This window comes from Phoxinus phoxinus (assembly GCF_949152265.1).
Source record: "Phoxinus phoxinus genome assembly, chromosome: 15".
Classification (NCBI taxonomy): domain Eukaryota; kingdom Metazoa; phylum Chordata; class Actinopteri; order Cypriniformes; family Leuciscidae; genus Phoxinus; species Phoxinus phoxinus.
The window spans coordinates 33,616,180-33,626,620 of record NC_136890.1 but is presented as its reverse complement, the minus strand read 5'-3'; the positions used below and the strand labels follow the sequence as shown (position 1 = coordinate 33,626,620).

Below are 10,441 nucleotides of genomic sequence, written 5' to 3'. Positions count from 1 at the left end.
ATTGCCTTCAATCTTTTCTCCTTTATGCTATGTCCGCTTTGCACAGTGGACTTTTCCACCTGCACTACTGTCATACTTGCTGAGTTTCTTGACTTATTGGTTAGATATATTTTAATAAGATACATTTTATATATCCAGTAAAATTATTATTTTTAATCTTAAAATACTCTCGCTATGTCCTAATATATGTCTTAATTCTGTTGCTTAACAGACTCACATATATCTTATCCTGTTTTGACCCTATATTGTCTTATTGTGTTTCACTGTAATTTGTAAAGTTGCACTCCTGTGTTCTGTGTATTTATTATGTAACATTATGTTGTCTTGCACATGTTTTTTTTGCCTTATCTTGGCCAGGTCGCCGTTGCAAATGAGAATTTGTTCGGCCTACCTGGTAAAATAAAGGTAAAATTAAAAAATTAAAAAAATAAAATATGGACCTTGAACCGTTTGGGGTCCATTGACGTCCATTATATGGAGAAATGCTGTCATCAAAAATCTTCATTTCTTTTCCACTGAAGAAAGAAAGACATGGACATCTTGGATGACATGGGGGTGAGTAAACTATCAGCAAAAGTTTTTTTTTAAAGTGAACTAATCCTTTAAGTCTTGTATACTGAAAATTGTATTCAAATAAAGTGAGTTAAAAAAAATCGTGTTTTCCCTTTGAATAAAGTTATTTTTTCTGAACCCACTGGCAGATATTTGTCCATAATATTTAAAATAATTTAGCTTATTACCTTGTATCTTGATTTAAGAATGTTTAGATATAACACTGAATAAGAAAATATTCTTTACTTTGTATTATTCAAATAATTTCAAAGTAAATACATTTTTTTTAATCAACATTCATTTAATGGAGAAGCAAAATGACAGATGAAATTAAAAGTCTTGTTTACGGAAAATTGTATTCAAATGAAGTGAGTTTAAAAAAAGTGGGTCAGAAAAAATAATCTTGTTTTCCTTTATTTTTCTGACGCCACTGGCAGATATTTGTCCATAATATCTAAAATAATTTAGCTAATTAACTTAATAATTATTAATAAAATATTCTTTACTTTGAATTATTAAAATAATTTCAAAGTAAATCACTTTTTTTTTTAAGTTTGCTTAATGGTCAGCATTTTTTCAAGTGTGCTTGACCAGTTAAAAGATGTTTTTGTCTTAAACCGCAGTCAAACTGCACTCTCTAACATCACACTCGAGCCCAGCGCTGACACTGAGAAGGTCGACGTGAGTAAAAGCACGAGGGCTGAGGGATGTGCTTCACAAAGCGATAACGGCAAAGACAGGCGACTGGCCTCTTCATCCATCACGCGAGACACTTTGACCTCCGTCACCCGCTGGCCTGATCATTACAAACATCACCTCATGAACACCAGAGAAATGTGAACGGGAAGCTGAAGAAAAACAGAAGAATGGCAAGAAAAGAAATATGTTATTTCAAGGTGTTTCCATGAAAAACAAGACATTGAGGGCTCCTGCTATTCCTCAGGCTAAAAACATAAACTGATTCATTATTTTAAGATCAGATTTGTTGCTTTTGACCACTGAGGGACTGAAATATATGCTGTGGTCGGTAACTTGCTCCTTCCAAGTCAAGGACATTATTTTGTGCAACTCAACAAAACACACCTGTTGATACTGGCATCATGCACGAGTATTTGTTAACAGAAGTTCAGTTTTAGCTCACCTTAGCATCTAGCCATTGGTTTGCATGGATAACGTGATCAATCCAGGATACCTATTTCCAAAGGATCCAACAGTTTGAACATAAACACGGATGATGTGTGTTTTCAGAGCACTTCGGTGCCCCCTAGAGGAGGGGAGATGTTTGCACTCTACTTAGGATTACATTTTATCTTGCTTGTTGCTGAAGACTTTAGTTTTCACATTCTGACATAATTCCATAACTTTTTGTCCTTGCTGAAGATCGATTACACGCTGATATATCAGTTCACGGGCTCATAAGCCGAGGTTGCTGTGTCCGGTCAAGTGTGTTGTCTCTCTGAAGAGAACTACTACTGCATTTTAATATCATATTTCTTTACGGTATGACAGCCCGGGTTTCTCAGCCAAAATATTTCCCGTTCTGTAGAGAGAGGAAACATGTTGGAGCTTATAAATCCGAGTTGACATGCCACAAAAAATACCATGCTTTCTTTTATTTTTGTTTCCAACCAGAGCGAGATAAGGACAACCGAACACAAACGCATGGCGGGAATCGACTAACACTGTCACAAAGGTGAATTATGTTTCATAAAATCACTCTCGGTCTCAAGCGTCTGAAATACATTTGATACTGCCACAGCAACTGCTTAGAAAACATGGTTTTGGTGAGACATCAGATAAAAAGGCACTCGCACAGCTGCGGGGGGGAAGGAGTTAGTGGTCGGGTTAGGTATGTCTGATAGAAAAGATAGCAACAAATGTAATTTCATATACTGCTGATGGATAGGGGCTACATCAGGGGGATCCGCGGTATAAAGGAGCATGTAGAACAGTTAATAAGCCACTAAACGCTAAGAGCTTTGAAACTCTTTGGCCCCATGAACAAATTAAAGTGTGTCTAATTGAATAATGAGTGACTGTGATGGACCTAAATTTAAACAGTACAAGCGTACAGCACATCACTGGAAAGACCATGCCGGCCACTTTATTAGGTACACCTGTTCAACATCTAACCAGCCAATCACACGGCAGCAACTCATTGATTCTAGGCATGGAGAATGATCAGAAAAAGAGGAAATATCCAGTGAGCGTCAGTTCTGTGGGAGAAAATGCTGTGTTGATGCCAGAGGTCAGAGGTCAGAGGAGAATGACCTGTGTTTCCCGTACAGCGCTTAACTCGTGCTTCACTACTATAGTATGATACATCATTGAAGAAATCATCTAGCTAGTCACGACTGTTTCCCGAAACCATATTGTCGCAAATTGGTCGTTGAACCGCGTTGGTTAATGATGTCACGCAGGTGTGGAGTAATAACTACTTTTAATGAATCTGTTTGAGATTGAATTATTGCTAGATGTTTTGCTATAAATTACAGTCATGGCATCTGAGGAATATTTCTAATTTTTCTCAGTTATTTTGCTTTATTTCCAGATTCAGTCATAGACTCGTTCTTACACACTCGAGCTCGTTCACACATGCGCACTCTTCAAACTCTAGTTTTTGGGGTGTACCAGAATATGTTTTCATGCTTGATTGTTCAAAAAAACACATTATTTTTCACATATTTTACATTATTACAGTTCCTCTCTCCCCGGTCTGGTTGAATGTGTCGTTTTCGATGAAGCCCCTCCTTCCAAAATTCGAAATGTGCTGTGATTGGTTAGCTGAGCCAGCTTAGCGTCATAACCGCAAGCTCTACTCAGATGTAAATATTAACAATGGTGTCATTTTCAAAAGCTTACAAAAGCTTCAGTAAACACTACATCAATGCTGTAATGTTAGTTAGCAGGCTAGCTTTGCTATGCGTTTACATTACATCAACTACATAAAACTGTTAAAATCCCGACAAAATGGGCTCCGTCTTTCAGGAGAAGATTTTGTGCGTATCTGCATTGTACTCTCCTCTGGAAGCTGTTCGCTGTAAAATGCAACTAATATAACTAATCCCTAAGGTGTTCAATATAACTAATATCTCATACTCATACTTAAGCATTTCCTAATGTTTCCTTAAGGTTTTACAGCTGTCGAACCGAAGGCCTCAATCCGCTAAATGAAACGTCCACATTAAGCGCATTTGTTCTTATTGAACCGCTGAAATGAGTTTGTTTTTCACTGTGGCATGAAGGAATAATAATGATAAAGTGAGGGAGTCGAGCCAAAGGTTTATCAGCAGAGTCCCGGACGCTCCGTGTTCCTGCCAAAAAAATGCTTCTTTTTTATATCGAGCTGGAGCGGCTACAAACATTTACAATCGAGACTAATGCTGAAGGCCTTAATGAACGTACAAATGTGTCTTTTACAATCCCACAGTGACCTTTGTGTCCGCCTTTATCTTTAATAATGAGATGGAGAAGCTCCTGTCAGACGCAATTCAGTGTTTGGAAAAGTTAGAGCTCATTTCAGGATATATGGAGACTGATCAAACTTTCTGAATAATAACCCTGAAAACAAAACGCAAGAATTAAAATGCTCATATCCCAACATCATCATCTCCAATGTGCATTTGTTAATATAATATAATATAATATAATATAATATAATATTTTTTTCATGACAATTAAGCAAATTTTCCCTCATATTCTCATTACTGTGATGCATTTGGACATTTTAATTCTCATTATTCTCAAAGGTTATTTTCATTAGACTGTAATAGAATGACCTCTTTTTAATTAAATCGGCCCACATTAAAGCAAATATTAGCAAAAGTTATAATACAATAAATATATTGCAATTTTAATCAGTCTGATTGAATGATTAAAATGGTCCTATTTATAAATATAATAAATATTTTTGATATAAATATACTTCATACAATATATGGATATTGTTTTGTTAAAGGATGAGGCAGACATGTTCTTGAGTGCATGTGTGAGATTCACCTTTAATTTCTCTATTTATGTTAATCTCATGTACATGTTTCAGTTCTGCTCTATTTTAAAAGAGCTTGAAGGGAAATATTGCTTCGAACACATAAGAGTGAGGCAGCATTAGTCAAGCGTCCTAAATCATTCAAATAACATCATTAAAGTGTGTGTGTGTGTGTGTGTGTGTGTGTGTGTGTGTGTGTGTGTGTGTGTGTGTGTGTGTGTGTGTGTGTGTGTGTGTGTGTGTGTGTGTGTGCGTGCGTGTGTGTGCGTGTGTGTGTGTGTGTGTGTACTCTAAAAAATGCTGGGTTGTTTCAACCCAATTTTGGGTAAAATATGAACAAACTCAGCCATTGGGTTGAATTTTTAAATTACATTTTTAACCCAACGTTTGGGCTTGTCCATATTTTACCCAAAATTGGGTTGAAACAACCCAGCATTTTTTAGAGTGTGGCCAGATTAATGCTTTTAAATCAGCATGTTTGAGGCTTGTGAAGAGCAGGTCTAGGATGCTGCTTTATTCATTCTGAATGGCCTATTAGTGGCTTTTAATGTGCGTGTCTTTATGGCCATGTCTTCACGCAGTGGACTCGTCCTCCATGAATCAGTGCAATTTCTCCGTACATTCAGTGTGAGGACACCAAATTAGAGCTGTAATGTGCTCCTATTGATTTTCTCTCCTTTAATTTGTTCCTTATTTATGGCCTGTGTTTCTTTGCAGTGAAAAAACGAGAAGGAGAGCATCCGAAGTAACGCGAATATCACCTCAGGTTCAATAAAGCATTACGTTTTAAAAAATCTGACTATTATTTCACAAGTCAAGTCTTTACTGGGAAAAGTATCTCCTTTTCATTTTAAATATGCCGTCTGAAGTCTACAGGCTCATCCAGTGAGATAAATACGTGTATATTCTGCTGTAAACACACATCCGCCTGATTGAAAATGTTTAGTGCACACTTTATGAGGAGCACCTTGTTGTGAAAGCAGATCTGCTTCATGTTCGCCGTGTTTGTACACACACGTCTGTTTGTTGGCTTGTTTGCATCAAACTCAGACCTGTTGTGTTCTGTCATGTGCATGTCGGATACTCGCTGAAAGCAAACACATCTGCTTAATTAAGTCTGTGAATAAACACACGAGGTCAGGATTTCATGACGGATGGGAAATGTGTGTAGAAAAGCATGAAGCGTCTCTGACTGCATGTTTACAAATGTTGCGATGCAGAAACATCACATTATGACCGGCTCGGACTGACAGTACATGAGCTGATACACTACAGGAGAAACTGGAAAAATGAGAATAAGGTGCAAACGTTCATTTATTTCAGTAATTCAACTTAAAAGGTGAAACTAATATATTATATAGACTCATTACATGCAAAGTGAGATATTTCAAACCTTTATTTGTTATCATTTTGATGATTATGGCTTGAAAACCTTTTCACAATATTCTAATTTTGAATTTGGGTTTTTCATAAGCTGTAAGCCATCTTCAAAATGATAAATAAAGGCTTGAAATATCTCACTTTAGGTCTATATAATATATTAGCTTCACCTTTTAAGTTGAATTACTGAAATAAAGGAACTTTTGCACCATATTCTCAGTTTTGGAGGTTCACCTGTATTAGCGCATGGTCTGCCCTGATGAAGCGGGATTGAAGTGCCAGCTGCAGGCGTTTAGACATATGGAAGCTAAATACTCACATGCCAGTCGGCCTGAGGTGACGGCGGGTTCACGGCTGATGCTGATTCCAGATCTGCTGACAGGCTGTTGAACCGCTTCATTATGACCTTCGTTTTCTTCACTGTGTTGAAACTGTGACACCAGGAAAATATACAAAACGTCACATGATGGGAAAAACCCCCGAAGGCCTCAAGGTGTCTAAAATAAAGCAGTAAAATAGCCAACAGGTAGTATGACTTTAGCTCAAACTGTTGAACACGGTGCTTGCAACGCCAAGGTTATGGGTTTGATTCACAGGAGTGCATGAACTGATTAAATGTGTATCTTGATTGCAATGTAAGTTGCTTTGGATAAAAGAATCTGCCAAATGCAAGAATGAAAGACTCTTCTGCTCACCAAGGCTGCATTTATTTAATCAAATACAGTAAATTAAAAAATATATATTATTAGGATTTAAAATAGTTGTTTTCTATGTGAATATATAGTAAAGTGTAATTTATTCCTGTGATTAAAGCTGAATTTTCAGCATCATTACTCCAGTCTTCAGTGTCACATGATCCTTCAGAAATCAGTGTAATATGATGATCTGATGCTCAAGAAACATTTATTCAATTCAATTCAATTCAAGTTTATTTGTATAGCGCTTTTCACAATACATATTATTTATATGGAAGCTGCTTTCTGCCACAAAATATACAATTTTAAAAGATAATTGCAACTTTTTATCTCATAATTGCGAGATATAAGGTCAGAATTGCGAGATATAAACTCATTGCAATTCTGACTTTATGACATGCAATTGCGACTTTATATCTTGCAATTCTGAGATAAAAAGTCAGAATTACCTTTTTAATTTTTTATTACGTGGCGGAAACAAGCTTCCATACATTTATGATTATTATCATTTTTGAAAACAGTTTAAACCCTGATATATTATATTTTTAAGGATTCTTTAATGAATAGAAAGTTCAAAAGAACATCATCTATTTGAAATAAAATCTTCTGTAACATTATAAATGCCTTTACTGTCGCTTTTGGTCAATTTAATGCATCCCTACTGAATAAAAGTATTAATTTAATTTCCCAAACCCTCAAATGCAAACACGCATAGACTGCAATAAATAACCATTTTATCAAATGAAGTCACCTTTGAATGTTGCTGATATCTGATGTGTTGGCTTTGGTGTTTGGTGACATTTTCACTCAAGTGATTTTCCCTTGAGAAGGACACGCGTACAGGGCTGCAAGTTTTCGGCTGAAATCAGGCCAGAATGTCCCGTCTCCGTGACCCGTCGTGACAGGATTGCTGACCCGAACCCCAGCAGTGCTGATGCTTTCATCCTCACAGAGAAAAACAGCTTAGACACTAGCAGAGCTTAGCGCAGTGTGACACTTTAGATACCAACAGCACTTTCTGAATGAATAAGGAGCGAACGGAAAGGCAAGCAGTCCTTCTCGCATGAAACATCAATAAACTGCAGTATATGCCAGATGACGTTGACCTTGGAGGACTTTCGTGGATTGGCCGTCTTTTGGGAGAATATTTCACCTTGAACCACTGAAGGCAAACATTTTAATGCACTGAATAAATCAGAAGCATATTTAAACAGTTCGGGTAATAAAATCATCACAATCATTCGTCTTCTACTCAACGCTGCACGTGTGCTGCAACATATACGGCTTTAAAGACACGATTGTTATGCTTTGATAAATGTATTAAAAACTTGAAACGGGTGTGGATGAAAAATAAATTAAAAAGCCAATTGAATTAAGAAATTAAATGAGTGGTTTATGAGCTTTCAGATGAAGCGAGTGCAGTCTTTCTCAGGATTCTGGATTCTTCATCAACATCAGGATTCAGGACGAACACTTCTTCTTCATCAACATCAGGATTCAGGACGAACACTTCTTCTTCATCAACATCAGGATTCAGGACGAACGCTTCTTCTTCATCGACATCAGGATTCAGGACGAACGCTTCTTCTTCATCAACATCAGGATTCAGGACGAACGCTTCTTCTTCATCGACATCAGGATTCAGGACGAACACTTCTTCTTCATCAACATCAGGATTCAGGACGAACACTTCTTCTTCATCAACATCAGGATTCAGGACGAACGCTTCTTCTTCATCGACATCAGGATTCAGGACGAACGCTTCTTCTTCATCGACATCAGGATTCAGGACGAACACTTCTTCTTCATCAACATCAGGATTCAGGACGAACACTTCTTCTTCATCAACATCAGGATTCAGGACGAACACTTCTTCATCATCAACATCAGGATTCAGGACGAACACTTCTTCTTCATCAACATCAGGATTCAGGACGAACACTTCTTCTTCATCAACATCAGGATTCAGGACGAACACTTCTTCTTCATCAACATCAGGATTCAGGACGAACGCTTCTTCTTCATCAACATCAGGATTCAGGACGAACGCTTCTTCTTCATCAACATCAGGATTCAGGACGAACACTTCTTCTTCATCAACATCAGGATTCAGGACGAACACTTCTTCTTCATCAACATCAGGATTCAGGACGAACACTTCTTCATCATCAACATCAGGATTCAGGACGAACACTTCTTCTTCATCAACATCAGGATTCAGGACGAACGCTTCTTCTTCATCAACATCAGGATTCAGGACGAACACTTCTTCATCATCAACATCAGGATTCAGGACGAACGCTTCTTCTTCATCAACATCAGGATTCAGGACGAACACTTCTTCTTCATCAACATCAGGATTCAGGACGAACACTTCTTCTTCATCAACATCAGGATTCAGGACGAACACTTCTTCATCAACATCAGGATTCAGGACGAACGCTTCTTCTTCATCAACATCAGGATTCAGGACGAACACTTCTTCATCATCAACATCAGGATTCAGGACGATCGCTTCTTCTTCATCAACATCAGGATTCAGGACGAACGCTTCTTCTTCATCAACATCAGGATTCAGGACGAACACTTCTTCTTCATCAACATCAGGATTCAGGACGAACACTTCTTCTTATTCAAAATCAGGATTCAGGACGAACACTTCTTCATCAACATCAAGATTCAGGACGAACGCTTCTTCTTCATCAACATCAGGATTCAGGACGAACACTTCTTCTTCATCAACATCAGGATTCAGGACGAACGCTTCTTCTTCATCAACATCAGGATTCAGGACGAACACTTCTTCTTCATCAACATCAGGATTCAGGACGAACACTTCTTCTTCATCAACATCAGGATTCAGGACGAACGCTTCTTCTTCATCAACATCAGGATTCAGGACGAACGCTTCTTCTTCATCGACATCAAGATTCAGGACGAACACTTCTTCTACATCAACATCAGGATTCAGGACGAACACTTCTTCTACATCAACATCAGGATTCAGGACGAACACTTCTTCTTCATCAACATCAGGATTCAGGACGAACGCTTCTTCTTCATCAACATCAGGATTCAGGACGAACACTTCTTCTTCATCGACATCAGGATTCAGGACGAACACTTCTTCTACATCAACATCAGGATTCAGGACGAACACTTCTTCTTCATCAACATCAGGATTCAGGACGAACGCTTCTTCTTCATCAACATCAGGATTCAGGACGAACGCTTCTTCTTCATCGACATCAAGATTCAGGACGAACACTTCTTCTACATCAACATCAGGATTCAGGACGAACACTTCTTCTTCATCAACATCAGGATTCAGGACGAACACTTCTTCTTCATCAACATCAGGATTCAGGACGAACACTTCTTCTACATCAACATCAGGATTCAGGACGAACACTTCTTCTTCATCAACATCAGGATTCAGGACGAACACTTCTTCTTCATCAACATCAGGATTCAGGACGAACACTTCTTCTACATCAACATCAGGATTCAGGACGAACACTTCTTCTTCATCAACATCAGGATTCAGGACGAACACTTCTTCTACATCAACATCAGGATTCAGGACGAACGCTTCTTCTTCATCAACATCAGGATTCAGGACGAACGCTTCTTCTTCATCGACATCAAGATTCAGGACGAACACTTCTTCTTCATCAACATCAGGATTCAGGACGAACACTTCTTCTACATCAACATCAGGATTCAGGACGAACGCTTCTTCTTCATCAACATCAGGATTCAGGACGAACGCTTCTTCTTCATCGACATCAAGATTCAGGACGAACACTTCTTCTACATCAACATT

The 10,441-nt window shown here is 38.1% G+C and overlaps 1 long non-coding RNA gene across 2 annotated transcripts; it reads right to left on the bottom strand.

Moving 5' to 3' along the window:
* Positions 1 to 970: 970 nt before the first annotated feature.
* Positions 971 to 8,453, bottom strand: LOC307011806. Of its 2 annotated transcripts, none has more exons than XR_013800486.1 (4): positions 8,141 to 8,453; positions 7,367 to 8,042; positions 6,240 to 6,351; positions 971 to 1,400 (listed from the first exon to the last, which is right to left on the bottom strand). It is a non-coding gene; the product is annotated as an uncharacterized lncRNA (long non-coding RNA). The 2 variants fall into 2 exon arrangements; XR_013800487.1 differs by having other exon boundaries at positions 8,213 to 8,453.
* Positions 8,454 to 10,441: the final 1,988 nt, after the last annotated feature.